Source organism: Papio anubis, chromosome 1 (assembly GCF_008728515.1).
Source record: "Papio anubis isolate 15944 chromosome 1, Panubis1.0, whole genome shotgun sequence".
Lineage (NCBI taxonomy): Eukaryota > Metazoa > Chordata > Mammalia > Primates > Cercopithecidae > Papio > Papio anubis.
In genome coordinates this window covers 162,007,488-162,035,373 of record NC_044976.1, presented here as the reverse complement: position 1 = coordinate 162,035,373, position 27,886 = coordinate 162,007,488, and the positions used below count along the sequence as shown (strand labels likewise).

The window sequence follows — 27,886 nt, the reverse complement described above, 5'->3', positions numbered from 1 at the left end:
GCCCACCTCTTCTCCTCCGTCACATAAGGCATGATTCTGCAAAGGAGACCAGAGTTAGATTTACTGTGAGGCTAACAAAGTTTAAGTAACAGGGCTCCTCAATTTCAGACATCTTCTAAAGCTCCATGCTTAACCATCTATCCACAATTACTAAATCTAGTCATCTTAAAACTCTACAAACCTGGTTGAAGTGGGAATTTTCCTAATACAAACTGAAAAAAGTAAATGTCACCCATCCCGCTTTGGAACGTGCCTGTACCTGTCACCTTCTGACCTCTTACCTGCTTGGCCACATCTGTGTTCATTCTTCTAATTCAATTCCACCTTGTTTAGAAAGGTCTGACCTTGACATTTTTTAAACTTAGATTGGTTTTCACCTCTTTTCTTATGATTACATATAATAATTCTCATTTTCATTTTTCTTCAGAACTGGTTAACAAACTTATTTCTAAAAGATTTTGCTTCATACAATAATCAGATAATTTTTATTCTGCCAGATTTCCTTGTGATTCATTTTTCTCATTCACTGAGTCATAGTGAGTTTCATACTATTGTTTTCTTTTCCTCCTTCTACATTTCTTTTTCTAATGTATAGGCTCGACTGTCAACTACTCTCAATGGAATCTCTGATTTATGGAGGAGGCTACCGCTTGTCAACTTTATCGTTCTTTCTCTGGACTACTATTCACTGTTACGTTTCCTTTCAAGACCTGACACAGCACTTGGCATTAGGGGTGCAAGATGAGTAAATGAAATGTAAATCTAAGGGAAATTACCTTTGAATAGTATATGGTGCCTGCTCCCAGAAGGAGTTCAAAGCTGCCTGTTCATTCATAAATTCAGAATCCCCAAATTGTATTATTCATAGGCTCACCCACAACATAAAGTTGGTATAAATTTAACATGTATAGAGTGAAAGTTAGAACCTGGCTTGCCCCGTGGACTTCATCAAGGGTCAAGAAACTCAGGGAATTCTCAGTTTCTTTAAAAGATTTTGAAAAAGAAGAACTTCAGGTCTTCAGAGTAAAGAGCACTTAAATTTATAAGGTTACACATTCAGTCAGCCAGGATTTTATTTATTGATGTCCAAGGCTTAACAGGAATGAATCAAATGCCCTGACATCTAAAATGTGGGATTTCTGGTTGTCTCAGCATTTTACATCCCTATAAACTTCCTTCTAGAACATGATCTGTATTTTAAACAACTGATTTTTGTAGAATTTCAGGAGGGAAAAAATGGTTTTACCTTAATAACTTACAAATCAACACAAAGAACTTTGCACAGAGCTACACTCAAAATTTCTCTGAAGAAGCCCGTGTTTAATATATTAATAACACATTTCCTTGTGTTAAGTAGAATGCGACATTCACGCTGTTCCATATTTCCTTGCCAGCCCTTTTCCACAGAGCCTCTAATTTGCTCAGAAATCAATGAAATAATAGACACAAATGAATGAGAGAGCCACTTCCTTCTGGATCTTCTTTCCGACTGGGCCTGGGCCTAACATAAAGGAGTGACATCCTTTCTCACCAAGATGCTTGAGATTTTTTTTTCTCCTTTCACTTCTGACTTAAAGTTCATATCACTTAGAGTCTTGTCTTGAGCTGGGTCAGAGTGGGACAGGTCCTACCAACAACAGGGCTTTGAGCCTGAGGTCTACTTTTTGCATTAAAAAGGTATATTAGTAAGAGTAAGGGAAGACTTAAAGTCATTAACACCAAACTGAAAATTTCTCTTTGATTTAACCATAAAGAGTAGAAGAGACTTAAAAAGGGAATACTTCTCTCTGTATAATATCTGTGTTGTTCAATTTTGTGTCCATTAATTATTAAATATTCCTAACCAGAAATAAAAAATGGCCTTTGTAGTTACCCCCAATTTTCCTGATAATGTGAATTACTTTTTCAAGTAGCAAATGAAGAGATAGACTTCCTTTTTTAAAGGAAAGCAAAAGTGTCATCCCCATAAATATTGAAGTGGAGGGGAGGTTCTTGGGTTGTGGTTGATGAAGAGGCAGGGCACAATGAGCAGCCCTGGGGTCCAGCGAACAGAAGCAATGAAAGGACCAAAATGGGAAGAAGAATCTTGTGTCTCACTCTGCCGGGTCATGTGCTGAGCCACCTGTGAGTGGAGTGACGGTAGGCTGTTGGGGAATAGAGATCCCAAGGTAGACACCTAGAAGTCAGAGCATCCTGGTGGTAGAAAGACTTGGAAATAGAAAGATGCCCATCTTCATGGGAGAGAACAAGAAACAGCAGCAATCAAGACAACTTCTAATTCACTCCCTACTCTCAACTATTCATTTCTTAACTCTCAGTCATCTTTGCATACCCTAGATGCCTCAATAACTCTCTTCCTGATGGCCTGCGTCACATAGCATGGACCAGGAAACCCCAGTTTTTGTATTTCTCTACTCCATTCCAGGAAACTTCCTGAGAATATAGAAATGATTAGTGACTATTCTTTTTTTACATCCTCCTTTCTCAGCATTATCCTATACACAGTATTCAAACAATACAGCGCCTCCCCAACCCCACCCTACGAGATTACCGTAGACTTCCTTTAGGGGGAAAAAACTGTGGACACAAATTTAGCCAAGCTACTACTCTGTGACAACCAAACATATGTTGGTGAAGTTTTCACAAAAAGGAAACCAGCGGTTTGCCCAATGTCTAAAGTTTGGAGATGAAGAACAGAACTTAAAACTGGGACCTAGAGCTGCTGGAAGGAAGCAGGAACAAAATTTTAAACGAGTTAGAAGGTTTATTGAGACCTCTAGGCATCAGTTAGTCTTTTTTCTTATCTGGGACTGTGTTTAGGATACAATTCAACCATATGGGAGTTGCTTCAGTGAGCTTTGCACTCCAACACCTAAAGAAAAAAAATACCGGTTACTAATTGGAAGTGTTATTTGAGCACTCTTTAAAACTCTTTCCGAAATTAATGAGGACATATAGTACATAAAGATGCACACAGGGAGGCAGGCGGCATCAGGAGACATCTGAGCATCTCACATAAATGCAGCTGGTAAACAAGTTCACGACATGCATAAAAATGGCAATGGGGTTATACCTGTGAGAACACCTCCGAGGGGCTTTAAACCCTCGAGCAAAACTTAAAAATTTTGCCTCAGACTTTCTGGTCTCTTGTAATATTAAACCAACTCTTTGTGCCTGCATAAACAGTTCATTTCATTTTTCTCTTTAATTATATATTGTGACTGCTGAATATTAATCTCACCCTTTTTAAAAGGAAAATGTATATTTTTGTCTGTCATTCAGGGTTTTCATAAATCTTCAAGTTTGAAGCAGATTCATCCAATAATGCATCACTAGTCCAGCTACCTCTGGTTGCCAACAGTCTATATGAATAGGAAGCAGAATGAGAACAAGGAGACCTTGAACTCATTAAATGGTTTATGAATGGTTCCCATTTCCAGAAAAAGTATAAATTTGTTTTCCAGATCCACTCTCTCTCTCTACATGTGTCCATGATGAGAGAGGCAGGCATTCTTTTATCTTACGGAGATTTTTGTTTTATAGAAGATATTTAAAAACAGAAGACAATTTGTAACAGTGAATTTAATGCTTCCAATATTAAGCTACAGTGTAAAGTAAATTCCAGCATTAATCTAAAACCATATAAAATTAATGCAACTATGAAGATAGCTATGACAACGTCCTACACTAACTCATGCCTGACCGGAAGTTATCCAAACATGTAATGAAGCAGTTTTTTCCATCCATTTATAACTCAATAATTTACTTTTTCATTTAGAGTACACTTAAGTCTGTTGAGTTCAGCTACCTTTTAGTCAACAAGTTTACCCCCCCTTTTCACCATGGCTGCATACAGAAATACTACCTGTCTCCAGACCCAGCAAAGATGGAAGGAAGGATGAGGGATGCAGCAAGAAAATATTCTAGGAGAGCACACAAAAAGAGGTAAGTTTGTAGAGTATCGCAGAGTCAGACAGTTAGGCATGACGGAAAGAATGGCTTAAAGACATAACTTTGGCTTTGGACCCAAGCCATAAATCAGGAAAGAAGAAAACTCTTCTCCTACAACTTAGAATATGCAGAGCACTTTTCAAATGCATGGTCAAGTTCTTTGCCAGTCTTTAAGGATTTGCAGACTTAGTGCTTTCATGACTAACAAATGGTTTGTATAATTAAAACAGTTTTTTGAAAGCCCTTTGAATTTCAAAGCACACAGAATTATCCTTCGCATAGCACTGCATCAGAACAATTAAGTAGAATCAGGCTGCATGTCAGTGCACAGATGATTTGTTTTATGATTAACTTAATTCACCATAATATTTACTTCCACTACTTACTCCCAAACAATATTGATCTGCTCTTTCCCAAAGCAGGTTATCCTGGTCTGGATCAAACCTGTCTCTGCTAGTAACAGTTTCTCTAGGAGACAGTTGTATTTTAAATGTTTCATAGGCCATCTAGTTATTTGTTCATTGTTAGGGATGGTGGGAGAGCTATAATAGGCAAGCAGCCTCAGCTGGCCGCTGGATGTAAGACTAGATCTGGCATTATTAAAAGGATAGACGGTATATTCTATGCCCTATGGAAAATAGTTTGATAATACATCTTGACCCAGAACTTATTAAAAAATCCATTACCTTTTTAATTCAAGTTCATAATACCCTTTGGAATTTCAATTTAGGCATTTCTTACCAAAATAATAGGTAGCTTTATTACTGAACATGGGAGATAGAGTCTCTCATATTGACAACTCTCTTACATGAGGGTTATTAATTTATTATTGACAAATTCATGTTCTTACTCTTCAAAAAAAATTAAAAAGGGGGGGTGCACATGTTTGCCTTCCAAAAAGATCTTAGATCAACTCTGCCATTGCCTTGTGTTAATCTTATGGTGGTGCACCGATTCTATTTATCGGGCTGTTAATCTTTACCTAACAAGACCTGGTTCCATCCCTAAGATTACTCATGAAATCCGCACCCTGAGGCCAGTTTGCTTTGAAAACAACTGTACAAACGCACCGAGATGGGATAGCGTTATACACTCCATTTGGACGATTACATCCCATTTGCAAAATCAAAGATCTTGTGAGGCCATGGGAAATCCAACCTCGGCCTCTTATCCTGCATCAGAAGCGCTGGTCAGGAACCCGACACCTGCTCCCCTCCTTCCGACACACTTGCAAGACAAACACATGCTCCATTAAAAATAACACCACTCTGCTCTGACATGTTTTCTTCCCAGGGGCCTGGCTTTAGAATGTGCTTGCGTTTGTCGTGGCGGGCGGGTGAGGATCTCCGGTTACTGCACCGCAATGAGCTCCCGGAAGACAGACTGGCGCACTGATCGCTGCACGCCACCACTCAGCACTTCTCTCACCTTCTAAGGCCTTCTTCCCACCAGTAGCAGGTCCTTGTGCCTTTTAGGTTCCTTTGATATGCTAGTACAACGGAAAGCAGTGGGAGGCAATGCTGCACCTTACCCCGTACTGGAAACTCGCTAGAGAACGCGGTGCTTGGTTGCAGGCCTTTTCAAACGGATTCTCTAGCATTCTTTTAAAATCATCTGCTGGCAGAAATGTGTCTGACCATTGGGTATTTTAATAATTGCTCTAGCTGACCTGGGAACTGGGGGATCTGGTAAAGAGACACAGCGTTTGCTGATTATTTCACGCTAATTTGGACCATAAATTCCTTGAATGCATCCAGTCGGCCAACACATGATTTTTAGCACAGGCTGAGGTTCTTCAAAGGGCTTCCATATATCACGATGTATTGCTATTAAAAAGAAAGGATCAAAACAGCAGGTACATCTCTATGGGAATTTAGTAAATATATAAATTATTATTTAAATCACTGTAGCTGGCTGTGGGAGGAAAAAAATCAGTTTGCATCTTATACATACAATGTGAACTTCACTTTCATTTGTTTTTTTTTTTTTATTTTATTTTTTTCTGAATGATCAGGTTGCTTTTCTTCATGTTTTAGCATACCTTTCTCAGGAGGGTTACATTAAAGAGACTCTGTCCACCAAAATTTCCATTTGCCATGAGTACCCTAGAGAAAGGATCTATGTGTTTTGGGGAAGAAGGGAGTGCTTTAAACTATTAGCACTTAGAAATACATCAGCTTATCTTAAGCATTCATCACTAAAATGGTTGAAAAAAACAAAGTACCTTTTGCCTTTTGCCGTAATTTTTTTCTTCATCAGTGTTCCTATGACATGTTACTATTACCATGATTATTTCCTGGAGAATGTGGTTTTCAACAAGTTTTCAGCCTTCTTCTTTTTTTCACCCTACAGTGTCCTTTCTGTGTTATAGAAGTGCTATCATCTATTCCTCTCCCAAGAAAAATAACTTTAAAAAATGGGATTATTTATGCTTTCCCATTGTTAATTTAGAGGACAAGATAGAAATATTCCAGTAGCTACAGAGAAGGTCAGAAACAGGTAAGGTGCATTGGGGGTGAATCTTAAGCCTCTTTAAAGAAGGCTTAAGAAAATATTGAAAGTATGGGAAATGGCATAGGGAAGAGGAAATTGGCAAGGACCGAGCCCCAGGGGTGGGCTGAGGTGATGTGTTAGGAAAGATGGGAGAGGTTCCAGAACCAGGAGGTCAGCTTTCATTATTAAGTAAATACGTAAGACCAACACTACAGTATAAGACACAAAAAGCTTCTTTGGCTTTAGATATCTTTGGCTTTCGAATTTAATGGGTATGCTTTAAGATTCAGAAAGTGTATTAAAAGGTAAATAACCATCATTGAATATAATGCTGTAAGTTGTTTAAAAAAATGAATTCTTGTTTTACCAATATAGCTGATCAACATAAATAGTGAAACTGGTAATTGATAAATGCTGTGAAAGTCAGAAATACTCATATATTGACAAAGAATATTGGAAAAGGAAAATATAATCCGAAGATATTTTGTTAACATATTTTCAAAAAGCATTCAACAATACCAGGTCTTCTGACAAGCCCAATCAAAACATTCCCATCAGAGTAGTGATTTCTTGTAAGTCCTGCTACTGAAGGCAGTATTCTAGGGTCTTCTGCAGCCATGATGCAGAGCACTGGCCCCCAGTCCCTGCATATCCTGATGCTCTGAGGATCATGGTATAGGAGATTATTCCTATGTGAAGTGGCTAAGAGGATAGCAATAGCAATCGTTAACACTTGTCTGATATTACCGTGTACCAGGAGGTTGTTCAAGCATTTCATGTATATTACTTCATGCACCCACAAACTCTGCCAACAACTCTATGAAGTATATACTTTCATTGTCCCCATTTTCTGGATAAGGAGATGAGCCTCCAATAGCTTAAGGGGCTTGCCCACATTCACACAAGTAAAGTACCAAAGCTGGGATTCAAACTGAGGAATGCTGGCTCTAGAATCTGTGATCTTTCCCATTATCCTATGTTGTTTTTGAAATCTGGCATAACCTTTACATGTAGCAATTTGTCTTTAGAAGCTAAAGAATCATGAAGACAGTATTTTTGGTCTCATTTACTTGTCCACAATGCTATTTTTATCCAAACTAAAATTGTTTAGTGCATTGGCAAATATTTACTAAGCATTAATGAAAAGTCATATTGCTAACTTTTTCTTCTAAAATAAATGTTAAGGCCGGGCACGGTGGCTCAAGCCTGTAATCCCAGCACTTTGGGAGGCTGAGGTGGGCGGATCACAAGATCAGGAGATCGAGACCATCCTGGCTAACATGGTGAAACCCCGTCTCTAGTAAAAATACAAAAAAAATTAGCCGGGTGTAGTGGCGGGCGCCTGTAGTCCCAGCTACTCGGGAGGCTGAGGCAGGAGAATGGCGTGAACCCAGGAGGCGGAGCTTGCAGTGAGCCCAGATTGCGCCACTGCACTCCAGTCTGGGCGACAGAGCAAGACTCCATCTCAAAAAAATAAATAAATAAATAAATAAAATAAAATAAAATAACATAAATGTTAAATAAATAAATAAATAAATAAATAAATAAATAAAATAAAATAACATAAATGTTAAGTACTGTATAAAATATATGTAAGGTGAGTTAACCCATGCAATCGATGTATAAGCTGAAGTAAATTAAGTGATGTTTTATTCATTTTTTGGGTCAATATGCACTGCTTTATTTTGTACCAAAATTATTAGGGGAATGGAAAAGAAAATAGAACAGCAAAATTATCTTTATACTAATGGAACATTATGTTTTCCTCTTTCCTGTAATCAAATCTAAGGTTATGTACCAAGCATCCACCATACTTTATAATCAACGTCTTTACTGATCCTCAAAACTATTCTAATATACAGTTTATAGGAAATTTACATCACAGAAGGCTAAACATTGTGGCCCAAGTTTCTGTGAAGGCGAATGGTCATCTGGAATAAGTAATGTCACTTGCCTACATGTTACTGTCATAATAATAGTAATAAAAACTAATAATGAGATCAATAAATGTGATTTTTATTACTATTTGTCGGGCATTATGCAGATATTATTTCATTTCATCCTGATAACTACCCTTACCTAGTAGGTACTGTTATTATCCCCATTTTTTATATAAAGGATTTTATTCAAAATCAAACAGATAATAAATGGCAAAGGCAGATTTGGGAGTTTTGTCTGCTTGTTGTTGTTGTTTTGGGATGGGGTCTCACTCTGTCACCCAGGCTGGAGTGCAGTGGCTCTACTGGCTCACTTCATCCTCCATCTCCCTGGGCTCAGTAGATCCTCCCAGTTCAGCCTCCCGAGTAGATGGGACTACAGATGCAAACCACCAAGCCTGGCTAATTTTTGTAGAGACAGGGTTACTCCATGTTGCCCAAGCTGGTCTCAAACTCCTGGGCTCAAGCAATCTGCCCTCCTTGGCTTCCCAGAGTGCTGGGATTACAAGCATGAAGCCACCGCACCTGCAAAGGTGGATTCTGAATGAGGAAATTCGACTGGGAAGTAGAGAGACTTCACCCCTAAAGTCTACTGGGTAGTACATGATGTGAACTTTGACACAGACTGAACTGTGTTAGAATTGTGGCTCTACTGCTTATTAGCTGGTAACTTCAGACAAATCTCTGAGTCTCCATTTCCTAATTTATAAAATGAAGATCATATAACAGTGTTGTTATAAGGATTAAATTTAAAAGCAGCGTCTATAACACCTATGATAGTAAACAAAACTATCTACCCTTTATTGAATGCTTATTTTAGCTAGACTTTATGCTAAATATTTTACAAATGTTAATCTTCCAATAACTCCATCAGGCAGGTTTTATTATTCCCAGTTTATAAGAAACAGATTTAGAGAATCTACGCAATCAGTCCAAGTGACACAGACAGTGAGATACAGAGTGGAAAAGTGAATCCTGATCCACATTGTTATGATCCACATTGCTCACATGGCACTGGGTCGGTCCACCAGGTAACATGGAGTTCATGCTCTTTCACAAGACTGCAGACACTGATACTGGGAACCAGCATCACTGATGTAAATCACAAGTCAAAACTGAGATTTGCCTGAATTCAATACACTTCATGGTTCACATAAATATTTCAGTATAAATATGACCATCTCCTCTCTGTCCACTGTCAGAGGGTCTCTCATGTTTCTGCACATCTTGCAAGCAGAACCACTACAATCTTTTCAGAACAGTGAATAGGTCAGTCAGGCAAGAAGCAAGCAGGAATGGTGCAGGGCGTTCTCCTGGAGGGGCCACAAGAGAGAAGGGTTAGCCAGGTCATCCTTAATCAGAAAGGCGATCAGCACCACGAAAGCCCTAGGGGCCACTGGACCCTACAGTAAAGCTGTGTTAGTCAGGACAGACTTACATTTCAGGACAGGTAGGTATGGATCCTTCAAGTGGACAGCTTGTTTAGCAAAAGAAGCTAAGCAAGAATGTGAGTAAAATTCTGAAAGCTGCAGGCTGTGACTTCACTAATGCAGTAAAAACAACTGTTTTGTTGGTTGACATAAATGACTTCCCTACTGTTCATGAAATCAAGAGTAGTTTTCCTGCAAGTGCTGTTTACCTGGTTGCTGCTTTGCTCAAAGGAGGCTGAGTTGAAATTGAGGAAGTAACTGTCGAAGGACCTCTCACAACAGCATGACTATAAGTGGCCCAGTGTTACTTAGTCTGAAATTTTTCACATCTTAATTTTTACAACTGATGAAAATGTGAGTTTGACTAAAATAGCTGAAGTTATTATGGAAATACCATAGAATATGGAGAGTTAAGCATGAATTGAAGATTAGATGATTAATTCAGTTACTGATATAATAAATTATTATTATTTACACCCATATTACTGAATGTAGGAAAGAGATACTTATTACTCAAGAGTGACTCAAATAAATAAAAGGAAAATAACAGGTAAGAAAGATGAGTCATTGTTTCTAAGAAATAATCAAGAGCACACCTAATTTAAACTAATTTAATGATATGAAACATTTTGTTCTCATGTCAGATATGCGATTCTGCTTTTATTTGAGTAAAATTAAAGTATTTAAGTTAGAATGTTAGAGGCCAAGAAGAAAGGGGATAGATAATTGTAGATAGATAATATTTTTCTAATGGAAATAAAACAGACGTGCAGATTAAAAAAAAGTAGTGAATAAATTTTGAAATTAGAAACAGGGTCCCCCTGCAGAGCAAAGGTCAGATTTTCTTATAAACAGGAAGAGAGAAAGCGTGTCTCCCTAAAAGGAAAGGACATGCATAGTTACTGCCCATTATAAAACATTAGGGTTCCTTAAGCTTAAAATCACAGTCCTGTAACATAACTCACTGCAGGTGTAGGTGTTTACTGGCCCTCTTCACATTGCCCTGTGAGTATTGGGGTTCACGGAACCAGCACAAGGAAAATAATGGCTACTTGGCTGCTGCATGGCTGTGAATAATAAACTACACTTTGTCACTAATCCAGAGGTCATGAAACTGTAGCTGGCCTATTTATTAGCTTGCAAGTGTGGCAAAATCTCAGACTCTTCACAGTTCTTGGCAACCTTCTCCCTACCTCAACACACACATTTGGAATATAAGCTCAGTTAAAGCAGAGTCCTTGTCTATCTTGTTCACTGTTTTATCTGCAGTATGTAAAATATTTTCTGTTCACAGTAGATACTCAATAAATGTTTGTTAAATGACTAGAAGAGAATAAAGCATTCCTATTTATTCACTAAAAACTAAGCAATGACCAACTGTATCTGTCAACCTCTGTGCAAATAACTTATTAGACTGTTTTGACTGCTTTTATTTTATGTTACTTCTAAACTCTATATCCTAATAATTATGTCTGATCACCTGTATAAAAATATATGTAAGAATGTGTAATTCTTGCCACATAACTCATTATTTAAAAACTTGAAAACACCCAAGAAGTAATCTCTTAGATATCCCTATGTGTAGATCTACTCACAGATCTGGGAAATACTGCTTTGTACTATTGTCACTTGCACCCTTGCAGTAACTGCTGAGTCTCCACAACAAGAACACAAGAAGCTCCAGTATCACCACAGAGCTCCCTGGCTCCCCTTTAGGGATTAACAACATTCTTCCCCTTTCCACTGGTCACCTTGACCAGACTTTTCCAGTTCTTATCCTGTTCTCCATGGAGAACTTGGAATATAGGAGACACCCAACATGGAATATGAAATATGGAAACCACTTGTCAAGAGTTTGCTAAGTAGTAGAGATATGCTTCGCTCTAAGCAGTGTTGGTAAATGAATCATGTTCGCAGATGCTTCATACACATCAGGGCATGCAGACAGCTTTACTAACTGTAACACAGCAGGTAGGCATGAGCCTGTACAGGAAAGGAAGTGGGGCAAAAAGAGATGTGAAAAGGAGGAAAGAAAAAAAAAATGAAGGAGGGAGAGCTTAAAGGGGGAGCCTACAGTAGTACGGTTATAAGTCAAAGAGTTTAATTTCACATTTCTCAGAGGTACCCGTTTAAATTCAGTCTCCTCTAAATGCTTTTAAAATTGATAGGCACTTTTAAACATGAAAACAGCCAAAATGGGCCATTTTCTTACTGAGCTGCACAGACCATTTCTCACCAGGCTCCTCCAGCTGCCTCCAACAATGTTCCCCATCAGCAAGCAGCTCCTGGGATTGGGTTACAGACAGGTCTGCAGCACCTGCCATAGCCTGCCATTTAAAACTACCGCAAAATAATGTTTTCTTCTCTCTGGGCTTAGTCTGCAAGCCAAAGAAAAGCAAAAAATTCAACTTAAAAAAATTTAATAGGTAGATATAGGTGAATTTATTTTAATATTTCAACTATTTTATCTTTTTTCCTATTTTGAACCAAAATTTATAGGCCAGGAATCTTTCTTAGAACCTTAGTCCTTTAACAAACAAGCTTCCATCACTGCAAATATCACTGATGTTTCCCTAAATATAAACTTAAGTTACCTATGTATTTTATTTATGGCTCTCTTTTAAAGCATTTTGGATAGCATATGGTTCATGAGATACAGTGTAAGAAACATTGTAAAATGAAATTTCCCTGTCTTAATTAATGAAGCATCCTGGTAGGATACTTTAGATTTATTAACAATTAAACCACCTCATCGAGATATTTCATCAAATTGAAGATATGGAGACCCAGCTATAGTGGTGCTATCATTTGCTATTACTGTTAGAACAAAACTTAGGAAAGCAGAGCCTTTGTTTAAAAATAGCTTGCAGTTACATGTACCATTTAATGCAGACTTATGGTCAGGTTAATGAATTTCCCAGTGCATACACACATTTTTACTAGACTGCCTTCATCTGGGAAGGCATGGATAAAAAAAGGAAATTATTGATTTTTTTCTCTTCATGTAACATAAAGTATAGATGAGTTATTTTAAGGCATGAGTATATTACACTCTATATTTTCTGTGATGTAAATTAATAATATAAAGTTCCTAAAGGAATTACTTTGATATATTTAATAATACTACATCTTGCAATACTAAGTAGTTAAAGAAGGGGAAGAGAGAGGAAAGGGAGTATGAAGTATTGTATAATGTCTTAATTCCACTTAAGTAATCATGTAAAACAGAAAAAAGGGGGAGAATGCAGGATAAATAGAGAAAAAAACATATTGTATATTTCAGTGAGAAAAGTACTTGATAAGCAGTGCATTCGTTTGTATTTTTCAAATCTATCTTTAGCCTAATGTTAAGACTCCTTAGAAAACAGCAGAATAATAGGAAACTCTAATTTTCATATTAGACAAATAATTGCTATTATAACAGATTCTCTTGAAATTAATTTTCTCCTAAATAGTTAATATGTTCTGCTATACGAATTTCTACTGCATTTGTAAATAACTGCTTTATTTGCAAGGGTTGGGGGAATTTGGAAAAGTTCCAAGACATTTTAAGCCTCTGCCCTTGGGAAGCCCACAGCCTCATGGTCTCTAGAATTGGCTAATTTCCCCTCCATCTTGCCCCATAACATATCTTGTATGTGTTACGTGCCTGTCCTTTCCCCTCAAATCCTACCTCCCTGCCCTCAAGAGGGTATTATAAAAAGAGTACTTTGTGCTCCTATCCTAAAGGTATAACCAATGCATTTTGGAATAAAAGTTCTTCATAGATGCTGTAGGTATCTATGAAGATGCCTACATAGAAGAGAAGAGCTTTTCTCTTCTATGGATAGAGAAGAGCTCCCACCATCTTAGACTATTGCCTTCTCACCATTCCTGCTGGGGTCCTTCCCAAGCATTGACTGCACTTTTGAAGAAAACTGCCTTTCTATTTCAGTTTTTAAAAATCAAAGGTTTCAGAAACAGATTTCCTCCTGAATTCCTGCTCCACCACCGGGCAGCTCTGTGACCTTAGTTGAGCTACTTTGCCCGCAGAATTTCAGTTTTCTCACCTGCAAAATAGGAATAATAAAGAGAGAGAGAGAGAGAACAGCAGAATAAGGGGAAGATTTAGTTTATAAATGTTGAGAAAACACTTCTCAAACATTATAACGTTCTTCTCTTTCTCTTTTTAAAAAATTTACTTCTAATGTGTATTTCCAAAGCTCTCAAGGGTTTTTGTTCAGGTCACAATCTTTCAATTATTAGGCATTGGCCATCCCATGTCTGCACTCTGAGTTTTCTGCCTTCTTTCTCCTGTTTTGCTTGCTACTGATGCATTGGCCCGAATCACCATCACAGTCAGAGTTACTGTAAGGAAAATAAACCAACAACTGTGTTCAAAATCATAAGAACAGCAGCCAAACTATCATTTATGTTTCACAAACACACTCCTCCTTAGAACCAGTTGCTATTCTTCATAAACTTCAGTAATTTTCTTCTTCCTTTTACATCATCTCAGAACCCACCTTCTCATCTCATGTCATTCCTGATAACCACACCATGCAACCAGTCTGCCCATTGGTTTCTGTCTCAAAATAAATCCTTCTTTTATTCTTTTATTGCATGTTTTCTTTATTTGAAGCATCTTGCTTGTGACATAATATGTCACAATAAATTTCATCATCAAGAAAGCATCTTAAATGTAAGGACAACATTAACACATAATGAAAAAATTAAATATATAGAAAAAAACTTATTTGAACCATCCATAAAAGCTCCTTTTTCCTCTCCAGGCCATTTTAACACATTTTTATTTGCATTTTGCATTTTACGTAGTTGCCAACTTAAGCCAAGCACACCCAGGAAAAGTTAGGTTTCAGTGGGTTCAAACTGGGAAATATCTATTTCAGCCATTAAACTCTGCTCACTCCGCGTGGGGATGCCAGACTCACACAAACCAACAAGCAGCCACATGGTGACCAAATGGACCCTGCTTCTCAGCATCATTTCAAGATGGCACAAGGTGGGGTGTAAGATAGAGAGTCATGTTGAAGGAACTGTGTTCTTTTCTCAAAGGTAAAACCAATGTATTTTGAAATAAAAGTTCTTAGTAGGTGGTATAGGTAACAGGCAGAGAAGAACTCCTACCATCTTAGACTGTTGCTTTATTCTCACCATTCCTGCTAGGGTCCTTCCCAAGCACTGGTTGCTCTTTTGAAGAACACTGCCTTTCTAATCCAGTCTTTAAAAATCAAAGATGTTCACCTTCTTGCCCAGGTAATTCACGCCTAATCGTAATGCCAAAGAGAGTCTCAATTCAGGCATTTTGTGTTCTTCTCTCGCATTGGTGCTATTGTCCTGTGTTGTATGTATTGGGTGAAGAAAAAAGGCCCTCCACACAGAAGCAAGTGTGTCGGAAACTTGTTCAGAGTTGGTAACTGAGGATGAGGAGGCCTTCCTTTGGAGCCATGACCTTTTCCTCTCACTATAAGGATGCATTCGGTGTAAAATTGGTTCATCTGTAACCAAATCCACAAGGCTTAGTTATCGAACTAAATGATTTATTGAAAAGTGATCCATGTGTGAATTGACAGCACAGTGCTGCAGAAGCACTCTCAGATCACACAACATTGAAGTAGCCTGTCCTACAGTGAAGAACTGGTTGGAGCTGGAAGGGGCCGGTGTTGTCATCCCATGTCTGTATCTGAAAAATGATTGACCTCAGATAAGTCAGTCACTCAGGACCAAGCCTCTCCTTTAAAATGCTGACAATAATGGATGCTGACTTCTAGCCTTCTCACAGTGGTGTTTTATGTAAAACACAATGACCTTTTGAGAAAATAAGATTCTAGGAAAGAAAAGAGCTCTGTAAACTCAGGATTCAAATACAATTAACAAGTATTCATTGATGTTATTAAAAACAGGTTAGATCAATAATGTATCTAGCACCATCCAGGCTAATTTATGAAAAGTAGTATATGGAGTCCCTTTATCTCAAGACAAGTTGAAATTACTTAAAAGTGTCTTGATAGAGGTTTAAATTTTTAGGATAGGCTGGATTGCAATATATTTGAAAGGATCCCTAAGGGGAACAAATTCTAGATTCCCAGTAGAAACCATACTCTAACTTCTTTATCAAACAAGGAATTTCCAAACCTACAGGGGAATAGAAAGGAAGTCCAGTACAGAATTTATTGCTTTGTGCCCTTTATGTGATATTATTTAGTTGCCACACTGATGTGTTTAAGATGTACTAGGTACAGTTCTGTGCCTTTTGGGGGTTTGAGTGAGGACTCTCTAAAGCGAATGTATCACCACATTTGATCAATTCACGGGGAGAGGGGACCATACACATGATGGCTTTGGATATATTCTTAAATGAGATAGTACACTATAATGCAGTCTGGGGTTGTGCAAGATTTGGCAATCTTTCAGAAGAGAGGAGTGATAAATTGCTGAGTAGCTGAGTACTGGCCTTGGGGGAAAGGAGTTTAACTAGAGAAAGGAAGAGGCACAAAGAAGGTCCCTTTGCTAAGAAACACCTCTCTGATTTGAGTTTCATTTGCATTAAACATTCTCCTTGTAAAATACAAATATTCCTTGAGGAGGAGTTACTTTGATCAGCTCAATTTCTGGCTTGATATGGATGGGTTGGAAACTGAGAGGAGTTTTGCTATGGGACTGGTGGAGTGATGGGAGGAAAGATCATTTGGAACGTGAGTCACTTTAAAGACAGCCAGATCTGATGGATGTAATGCTTAAGGGACCATAAACAGCTCAGGGCAGCAATGAGAGGAGGCACCAGGAAGAGGAAGGGGAGTCAAACCATGGGAGATGTACTTTATCAACCAGGCAATATTTTCTAGTACAACTGGCCAGGGGCATTGAACATTATTCTCCGTGATTCCTTGGTCTCCATTGTGGTAGGATACTGACTCTTACTCTGTTTGAAAGAACACAAAGTTAAGAGTTCAAAGACTTGGGCTTGGCTTTCTCAGTGTGAGTAGTCCATTTGCCACATTTCTTCTGCCTGCCTCATCCTGTACCTCTGCCAGGTAGAATGATTGAGACCTGCTCCTGCCACTCTTACCAGGGCATTTTGAGAACAAATGAGTAAATTTCTTGTTAAGCAAATTTGATGCCCGAATCTGAGGAATGCTAGGATTTAAAATAATAAGTGAAAACCTCATGGGACTGATGTTCTTGTAGCCTCTTCAGGCTAATAAGAGCAGGCTGGTTACATGTATATGTTTAAGAAATTAGAGTCTTGGTATTGTTAAAGCAAACTAAATATGGCCTGAGAAGGACTCTGTGGAAGAACCATAACCTAGCTTAATAGGCAGACAAAATTGAAAATCTAACATAGTAGTATGCACCTGTAACAATAGCCGAGTGTTGGCCAATCCCAGTGGTCATACTTCACTCCTACACTGTTGAGTGTTCAAACTGTGTTCAAATAAGGCAAAACCCGAGCTGTAACCAATCCAGCTGTTCTGTACCTCACTTCCAATTTCCGTATATCATTTCCCCTTTTTGTCTATAAATCTTCTTCCACCTAGTGGCTGTGCTGCAGTCTCTGGAAATCTGCTGTGATTCTGGGGGGGGGGGGGGGGTTGCCCGATGTGCAAATTTTTCATTGCTCAATAAAACTCCTTTACATTTCATTCAGCTGAAGTTTTTCTTTTATCAGTACCTACAAATAATATTCTTAGAAACAAATAAAGTTGTCTTCTGCATAACAGAAAGCAAACATAATTTTACTAGGGATCTAGAACCCTTTCTGGGAAGTCACAGAGTATGGGATCAGCAGAAGAGGACTGACACTTCATGCCAGCTAGACTCCTAAGATCGTATACATTATCTCATGTAATCTTCACTGTAATCTAAAACAAATGCTAATAGTGTACCTATTTAATAGATTAGGAAACTGAGGCATAATGAATATGGCCCAGATACCATAGGCTGTAAATGCTGAAGCCAGAATTCAAATACAGATACTGTGACTTTTTCGTTAAAGGGCTAGATCATAAATACTTTCAGCTTTGCAGGTCATACAGCCTGCAGATCACAGCCATTCAATTCTGCCATGGCAGTGAGAAAGTAGACAGACAATATGGCAATGAATGAGCATAGCTATGTCCATAAAACTTCATTTACAAAAACAGGTAGGTGGTTACCTGGATTTGGCTCCTGGCCCTAATGCGTCAACCCCAGCTATTGATCATTATTACATGATACTACCTCTTACTATATATAATTTCAAGCTGAAATTATTTGGTTGCTTCTGTACATTGGTTGTTATTTAGTACACACTGACCTCTTTGTTATTCTGTTAAGTAGCCCAAGACGATGATGTATTGAAAATGTATGGCTTCCTTTTATGAAAGCTTAGGTTTTACCAATCATCTGTTGGTGCATCTCATCACTTATCTCTTAGAAATAGAAGCACAGAGGCTATATTTTATACCTGCTCAGTCATCTAAGGCTCTTGACTAGCAAGAAAACGCACTCTGTTGACTCAAAATCCTGTCCCACATGGTGCAACCAGCTTGGTTGTTAGGGTATTTGTTTCTAAAGATCAAGCAACAATATAATACACTCTGATGATCCAGAACAGATGTGGGGATAAAGTCTAAGCTGAAAATATTCCTGGGGAACTTAAACTAGGAACAGAGGCATTTCCACCGGGCATGTGGCAAGCTGGAGTTTGGAAAATGTGCTCTGTCTTGTATGATTTCAGTGTCCCACTGAGCTCCCCACCTTTGACATAGTTGCAATGAGAGAAGGTTGGATTTGCAAGTGGTGTTGACCTCGTTGCCAAGGGAAGTAAAGTAGATTGGGTATTTGGTTCCACTCTCCATCCCTAAATGTGACAGCAGGGAAAGGGCCCCTGAAAAAAAAATAGATTATGAAGCTGACCCCAGTATGCTTGCTGCAATTTGGTGCTTGTGTATTTGTATCTCTTTTCTTTACTACCTCTACTTTGAAGATGATTGTATTCATTTTGTTTGGGTGCTATATTCTCTCCCTAAATCCCAGAGAAGGCATTAACAAGAAAGTGTTCGTACTGACAAACTGACAAAGATGTTGGCCAATTCACCAGTCCCTAAATCATATGAGCATTTAACTGTTACAGTTAGGTTTGTGGGTTCTCTTTTCTCTATTCATATTCTATTTCTCTCTCCCTCCCTCTGTCCCTCTTTCTCTCTTAGTCACTACCTAGTTACCTTGTTTCTATAGCTACTAATAGCAGAGCTACCCTCGAAACTATAATGGAGTTTGCCTCTCCTATTCTTATTTTAAAGAAAATAGAAAATTGAGTACTTTAAAACTTAGTGAATTTCTGCTTTTTAATTGCTCTGCTTCTGATGGAAAATCCACTTTACCCTACCTGATTTTATATCACTGGAAATAGGACTGGCATCATATCTACATTTAGATTATGGGACAGATAGAGTTCTCTTTTTTGAACTGAATTCTAGAAAATAAACCATTGTTCTCATTTCCAAAAGGAAGTAGTAGATAATAAAACCTACATGTATTTGCACAAGTTATTTTAGATACTCTGAATTAAGAGAAAATGCATTATTCACTTTGGCAATTCCAAATTTCAATTAAATTTCCCTTTAAAAAATAGTGCCACTGAATGTATTACAAGTAAAAGTATCCCCCATTTTTTGCCTGGAGGCAGAAAATGTTTAACAAACTTATGATAAAGCAATATTTTTCTATCAATCAATCCCCCTAGAGGGCATTAACTGCTCTTAGGGAGTTTATTGCAGAAGATGACACAACCGACGTGCACAAAAAACAGTAAGCATGCTGTGAAGTGGAGGAGGAAATGGAACACTCTAACATCACATCCCGGTCATACCAAGGTCCATTGACCCTGTATTCATTCCAGATAATTAATTTACCACACATTAAACCTCGATGTGAAGAAGGCTGTTGTGCATCAATTGTGTCGGAATAAAAAGTGTTATTGATTTAGGATTTCTATTGTATCATGTGCTGACAGAAAAAACAACAACAATCAAGTTATATCTCAAAGATGGAACAAACCTGTGCTGAAGGACAAAATTGCTAAATAAGTGCACTCTGGAATACACTTAGCTGAAGCGGCTCTGCCTGAAAGGGGTTCTGCAGGGTGAACTAGGAGGCATAATTAGAACCAACTGAAGTGTCTAAGAAATATTGATAGATAAGCACTCTAGAAATCAAATTTGGGGATGTGCTAATGATCCTCTTTACAGTAAAGGTCTAAAATAGCCCACTGCCCTCTGCCAAATCCAACCATTAATATTTATTAAATAAAATATGAGTGTACCATTAATTTTAAACAACTGACATGAATCGAAGCTTTCTCCCATTTGAAGCACAAAAATTATAAGCATGAGGCCACACAAGATTGAAGTCATGATGTTTTATAGATACCGAAAGAACTGGTTATCGATTTTAAAAATCAAGTGGCCTCATTAACTAATATAACTTGCATATGGCGAGAAAGAAAAGACAACGAACAAAAATGTTCGGGTTCAAATCCTCAGTAACCAAGAGCAAGTCACTTAACTTCTCTGAAGGCACAACAGCCACATCTGTAAAGCAGAAATAGTAACACCCACTCTACTTACCCATAGGGCTAATACAGTACATGAGATAATGCATGAAAGTGATTGAAAATATTCTTCAATTCTATTCAAATACGTTATTGAAATTATTTTACTTCAATAACATATTTTTTGCTGTTACTTTCAGTGGCAAAACCCACAATTACTTTTGCATCCACCTAATATTTGAAAAAATATTTTTAAAAAGAATGCAATGACAAGGAGGACCTTTTCCCCTTGGGTGACACATTCTAAACTTTTTTTTTTAGCATATCACAAATCTTCTCCATTTTTCCTAGGTGGTTAACAATAACTTAATTTAGCCTGAAAATACTTATTTGAGGTCTAAAAAAAGGTAGGACAAGATGGAGGTACAAAAATCAGTGACACAGTACAAAATAATCCTTAGAAGGCATTAACTACTCTTAAAAATGTGAACACCCATAGTTTCATGGGACAAAGCAATATGACCTGAATTATTTCTCTAATTCAAGGCACTCTATATGTATTAATAGGACTTCCTCCTATTTTTCCTTCAGAAAAAATATCCGAAATATTTTTTCTTGTTTTATATACCATCCAAATACCTTTTTCACATGTAACATTTTCAAATCTACAGTAGAAAGTCGATTGATGGGACAGACCATCAATAGGTAGTTATATTGATCCTTCACAAGTTATTCCTATAAGAATAGAATTTCTATAAGCTTCATTGTTCAATGTGATACCCACTAGCCACATGTGGATATTTAAATGTAAGTTAATTAAAATTATAAAACTGAAAATTTAGTTTCTCAGTTAGCCTAGCAATATTTTAAGTGCTCAGTAGCCACCCTAGTCACACAATAGCTGACTAGTGCCTTCTGCATTGGACAGTGCAAATACAGAATGTGTCTGTCCTCACAGAAAGTTCCAGTAGACTGCACTATTATTGAGGGTCTTTGAAATCAGAGACCCAGCTCACATCTCTGGGTATGAAACCTCATCTTTTTTTTTTTTTTTTTTTTTTTGGTATAAGCCATCCTCACTCTTAACCAAGGAACACTGTGTAGTTCTGCTCTTCCAGCTCCTTGAAGCCTGAGTTTCTTGCAGGGTGTGAAACAGTTAAATTGTTTTGTTTGTTATTTTACCACCAATCTCAGCAAGTAGTTCGAGAACCATACTTATGAGGGTAGTAGAATTTATGCAATGCAAAAAAAAAATGTAGAAATAAAAGAGAAAAACTGAGTGAACAAAGGGTCTGCCTAGGGTTTCTGGGGTCCAGCTTCCAAATGGGATCCAAAAACTTGGGTGACTTTTCTTTTGGAAATGTAAATAGACTTCACTTAATGGTAAATTGTTATGTCCACCATATTAACAGACTCAATGGAATCACAGAGAAATTTTAAAACTTGCAGAAGAGTAAGAATCAGTATATGATCAAAGTAGCTAAGAAGACCTAAGCACCTACTAGCCCATAAGGCTGGAGAAAGTATACCTGTTGGCATAACCAGATGTACAATTTAAGGGGAAGCAGAAGAGAACTAGCATTTATTAAACATCTAGTATGTATTCACGGTAACCTTATGAAGTGGGTAGAATAAATACCATTTAACAGAGTAGAAAACTGATGTTTAGAGTATAATTCTCCAAAAGTCACACAGCTATTAAGTGATGTATATATAATTGAAACCTACATCTATCCAGCTTCAGTGCTCTTGTTTTTGCCCATTATACTTTGAAGACCTTCAAACAGAATAATATTAGTAGTAAAGGCTGAGGCTCCTGCCTTCTGATCGGATGGAATCAAACTTAAGATTCCTCAGAGGGCAGTCAGCCAAGAACAAAATATAGCATAAGGTGAAAACTTAAGGACAATCAAACCTAGTACGCAGAAAGAGCACACAAATGTGTAGAATGCTAAATGGCAGTACACTTCAGTAGCAAAGGAGTTTACATAACAAAGGTTGTAGAATAATATTAACATGCTATTCAAATACAGAAGAGAACTTTTATTGCAGCTAAATATGAGGATTAACACAGAGCCCAAGAAAATCTAATAAGGAAGAAAGGTGGAAGATAAGAAGCTGGAATGAATACCTGATTCTACATGCATACAGAAAGACAATGTAATCCCTAGTAAGTGGACATAGAAATGTATAAAACAAAAACAATAATTTATATGTCTAAAATAACTCTTCAATATGCAGATTAACCATGGCAGTTTGAGGATCTTCTCAAGTAATTTATATTTTCCAAATTGAAAATTCCTTTTCTGCTTCAAGTCATGACGGAGTAACTGGAACAGGAGTTACCTTTCCACTGTAAAAAAAAAAAAAAAAAAATAGAAAATTGCACAAAATATACAAGACAACTGTTTTCAGACATTGGACAGCAAAAAAACATAAGGCTGTGTCCCTAAGAGAAGAGACACAAAAATGATAAGCCCTATGATTGCCCCGGATTTCTATCTAGGTATTCTTTTTGAATTGTAATGCAGAAAGGGGGAACTCAAGCAGATCATAGTGGTATTGCAGAGTTGAGGTGACAGAAAATAGAGTTCAGAAAGGCTGATGTGGCTGGAGTTTTAAGGGCACAGAACCAGACAGCAAAAGAATCAAGTTGAACTGTGATAATCTGCCAAAGCAAAATTTAACATTCTTTAAAACAAGACACAAAATTAAATAAACAACATTTATTGTGTCCAGCATTTTAAGAAATAACTAGAGATATAATGATGCAAAAAGTTATAATCTATAACCAGGAGAGATATCAGTCAATAAAAGCAGACCCTCAAATGACAGAGATGATGAAATCAGCAGACAAGGACATTAAAGCAACTATTATAAATATGTCCTAGGATTTAAAAGAAAACATGTTTAAAACAACATGTTTAAAAGTATATAATTAAGAGAGAAATGGAAGATATAAGAGAGAACTAGATAAACCTTAAAGTGCTGAAAATTAAAATATCTAAATTGAAAAATTACATAAACTAAACAGAAGATTAAACACTGCAGAAGAAAAGATTAATGAATTTAAAGATATAGAGGTAAATTCTATCCAAACTATGTCACAGAAAAAAAAAAGACTGGAGAAATACTTAACTATGCCTCAATGACCTGTGGAATCGTATTATATTAAGTCATCTAATGTATTTAGGCATAACTCATTTTGTTGTACTTTTTTGTGCTTTGCAAATATTATGTTTTTTACAAATTGAAGGTCTGTGGCAACCCCTTGTCAAGTATGTCTATTGGAGGTCATACTTGAGGTCAAGTTTGCAGTAAAAAGTGTCCTAAGAGGTCAAAAGTGACCCCACACTTTTCCAAAGGCATGTGCTCACATCTTGTCTCCATGTCACATTTTGATACATCTCACAATATTTCAGATGTTTTCATTATTATTATATCTGTTACAATTTGTGATCAGTGATTATTTTATGTTACTTTTCTAAGTGGTTTGTGCACCACAAACTGCACCCATATAAGACATCAAATTTAATTGATAAATGTGTGTGTTCTGACTGTTTCACAGACAAGCTATTCTCCATCTCTCCCTCTTTTTAGACTTTCCTGTTCCCTGAGACAAAACAATATTGAAACTAGGCCAACTGATATCCCTACAATGATGTCTAAATGTTCAGTTGAAAAGAAGAGCCCCATACCTCCCACTTTAAATCAAAAGCTAGAAATGATTAAGCTTAGTGAGGAAGGCATGTTGAAAACCAGGATAGGCCGAAAGCTAAACCTATTATGCCAGTTAGCCAAGTTGTGAATGCAAAGGAAAAGTCCTTGAAGGAAATTAAAAGTGCTACGCCAGTAACACATGAATGATAAGAAAGCAAAACAGCCTCATTGCTGAGATGGATAAAGTTTGAGTGGTCTGGAGAGATGATTCATTCAGCCAAAAAAAAAATCCCATTAAGCCAAAACCTAATCCAGAGCAAGGCCCTAACTCTCTTCAATTCTGTGAAGGCTGAGAGAGGTGAGGAAGCTGCAGAAGAAATGTTTGAAGCTAGCAGAGGTTGGTTCATAAAGTTTAAGGAAAGAAGGTGCCTCTATAACATAAAACAAGCAGCAAGTGCTGATGTATAAGCTACAGCAAGTTATCCATAAGATCTAGCTAAGATACTTGATGAAGGTGGTCACACTAAACAATAGATTTTTAACATAAACAAAACAGCCTTCTCTTGAAGAAAGATATCGTCTAGGACTTTCATAACTATAGAGGAGAAGTCAATGTTTGGCTTCAAAGCTTCAAATGACAACCTGACTCTCTTGTTCAGGGCTAATGCAGCTGGTGACTATAAAGTGAAGCCAGTTCTCATTTACCATTCCAAAAATCCCAGGGCTCTTAAGAACTATGCTAAATCTACTCCGCCTGTGCTCTATAAATGGAACAACAAAGTCTGGATGACAGCACATCTGTTTACAGCTTGGTTTACTGAATATCTTCAGCCCACTGTTGAGACCTACTTCTCAGAAAAAAAGAATTCTTTCAAAATATTACTGCTTATTAACCATGCACCTGGACATCCAAGAGCTTTGATGGAGATTAGTGTTGTTTTCGTGCCTGCGAACACAAAATCCATTCTGTAACCCATGAATCAAGGAGCAATTTCAACTATCAAATCTTATTATTTAGGAAATACACTTTGTAAGACTATAGTTGCCATAGATAGTGATTTGTCTGATAGATCTAGGCAAAGTTAATTGAAAACCTTCTAGAAAGAATTCATCATTCTAGATGTCATTAAGAACATCTGTGATTCACAGGAGGTCAAAAGATCAACAGTAACGGGAGTTTGAAAGAAGTTGACTCCAATCCTCATGGATGACTTTGAGGAGTTCAAGACTTCAGTGTAGGAAGTCACTGCAAATCTGGTGGAAACAGCAAGAGAACTAGAAGTAGAGCCTGAAGATGAGACTGAATTGCTGCAATCTCATGATAAAATTTGAATGGATGAGGAATTGTTTCTTATGGTATCTTATGGAGCAAAGTGTCTTAGGGTTTCTTGTGAAGGAACCTACTCCTGGTGAAAAGGCTGTGAACATTGTTGAAATAACAACAAAGGGTTTAGAAGATTCCATACACTTAGTTGATAAAGCAGCAGCAGGGTTTGAGAGGATTGACTCCAATAATGAAAGAAGTTCTACTATGAGTAAAATGTTATAAAACAGCATTGCATGCTACAGAGAAATCTATGGTGAAAGAAGGAGTCAACAATGTGGAAAACTTCATTTTTGTCTTATTTTTAAAAATTGCCACAGCCACCCAAACCTTCAGGAGCCACTACCCTGACCAGTCAGTTGCCATGAACATCGAAGCAAGACTCTCCACCACCAAAAAGATTATGACTTTCTGAAGGCTTGGATAATTCTTGGCATATTTTAACAATAAAGTATTTTTTCATTAAGATAGATATATCATTTTTAGACATAATACTATTATATACTTAATAGACTATATTATGGTGTAAACATAACTTTTATATGCACTGGGAAACCAAAAAATCTGTGTGATTTGCTTTATTGGAATATCAACTTTATTGCAGTGGTCTTGAATCAAATCCACACTATCTCCTGCGGTATGCCCGTATACAATTAGAAAAGGAAGGAAAGACACAGAAAATGTATGGGGGAATAATGGAAGATATGTTTCCAAATTTGATGAATATTATAAATCCACAGGCTCAAAAATCTCAATGAACCTCAAGCAGGGTAAACAAACAAACACACGAAGGTATATCATAATCAAATTGCTGAAAGCCAGTGATAAGGGAATATCTTAAAAGCAGAGACAAAGACATATTACACATAGGGGAACAAAGATAAAAATAATCTCACTCTTCTCATTATAAATAATGCAAGCTAGAGGACAATGGAAAAATGTATTTACAGTAGTGGATTTTTTTTCAGGAAGACAACCTAAAATTCAATGTCCAGAAAAAAATAACTTTAAAAAATGAAGGCTATGGAGAAAATCTTTATGACACTGAATTTGGCAATAATTTCATGGATCTGACACCAAAAGTACAGGCAACAAAAGGAAAAAATAGATACACTGGACTTCATCAAAATTAAGAACTTTTGTGCATAAATGAGTACTATCAAGAAAGAGAAAAAAAACCTAATGAATAGGAAAAAATATTTGCAAATCACATGTTTCATGAGGGATTAATATCAATATATAAAGAACTTCTAAAACTCAACAACAAAAAACAAACAATAAAGAAGAACATGAAAAAATGAAACAATTTAGATAAGCAATACAAAGTAAAAAATTAGCCATAATCCTCTCATCTAAAGATTACTACAATTATATTTTTATATAAAATCTTTTTCTGTACATTTATAGGTTTAATAACAATAATGGAAACATATTTTAATAGTCTGTAATTTTTTATTAAACCATAAACATATTTTCCTATTATTAAAAAAGGCTAAATGTAGGCTGGGCACAGTAGCTCATGCTTGTAATCCCAGCACTTTGGGAGGCTGAGGTGGGTGGATCACCTGAGGTCAGGAGTTCAAGACCAGTCTCAACATGGTGAAATCCCATCTCTATTAAAAATACAAAAAGTAGCTGGGTGTGATGGTGGGTGCCTGCAATCCCAGCTACTCAGGAAGCTGAGGCAAGAGAAATGCTGGAACCCAAGAAGTAGAGGTTGCAGTGAGCCGAGATCACGCCACTGCACTCCAGCCTGGGTGACAAGAGCAAAACTCCATCTCAAAAATAAATAAATAAATATGTATTGAGATAAGCAATAGATGAGAAAATTTTATATCAGCAGACCTGCATTGTCAGAAATGTTAAAGGAAGTTGTTCAGGTAGAAAGAAAATGATGGAAACTTAGCTTTACACAAAGGAATAAAGAGTGTCAAAAAAACTAAATATATAGGTAAATATGAATGATGGTTCCTCCCAGTTTTGATTGACTTTACATTGAAGAACTCACTTTGAATATGTTAGATCAAAAATACATAAACTTGTGTTACTCCATCTGACTATGTGTTATTTATTTATTTATTTATTTATTTATTCATTCATTCATTCATTTAATAAGTACTATTCTGGGATGTCCACTATTTTGGGCACTGGCTTTCAGTAGAGAATAAAAAGACAAGGTCCCTGCATTCACAGAGCTTCTAATCTTCATGGTCCAGCAACATCAATCAGCTTTGTAGTTCTACCACATTCTCTAGAGTTTCCCGTTCACCTGTTTTTGCTCTTCTCAAATAATTTGTGTCCTCTAGCTGTCTCCATTTCTTCACTTTCACTTTAGGATTCACTCCTCACTCTCTCAGTTAGATTTCTACCCTACCAAAACTATTCCTAATAAGATGATGTCTTGGATGGATTCCCTCCAGAAGTAGAGCCTGAGTTGAGTATTTTTCTACAAATGGTTTATTCATGGAATGCTCTCAAGAGAAGGGAGTGAGAGAAACACAATACAGCAGAGAAGAAAATAATCTAAGCAAGAATGTCTTATCAACTGGAGACGAGC

At 37.1% G+C, this 27,886-nt stretch overlaps 1 pseudogene; it reads left to right on the top strand.

Moving 5' to 3' along the window:
• The first annotated feature begins 903 nt into the window (after positions 1–903).
• Positions 904–14,196, top strand: LOC110743531 (annotated as a pseudogene).
• The last annotated feature ends 13,690 nt before the right edge of the window (positions 14,197–27,886 follow it).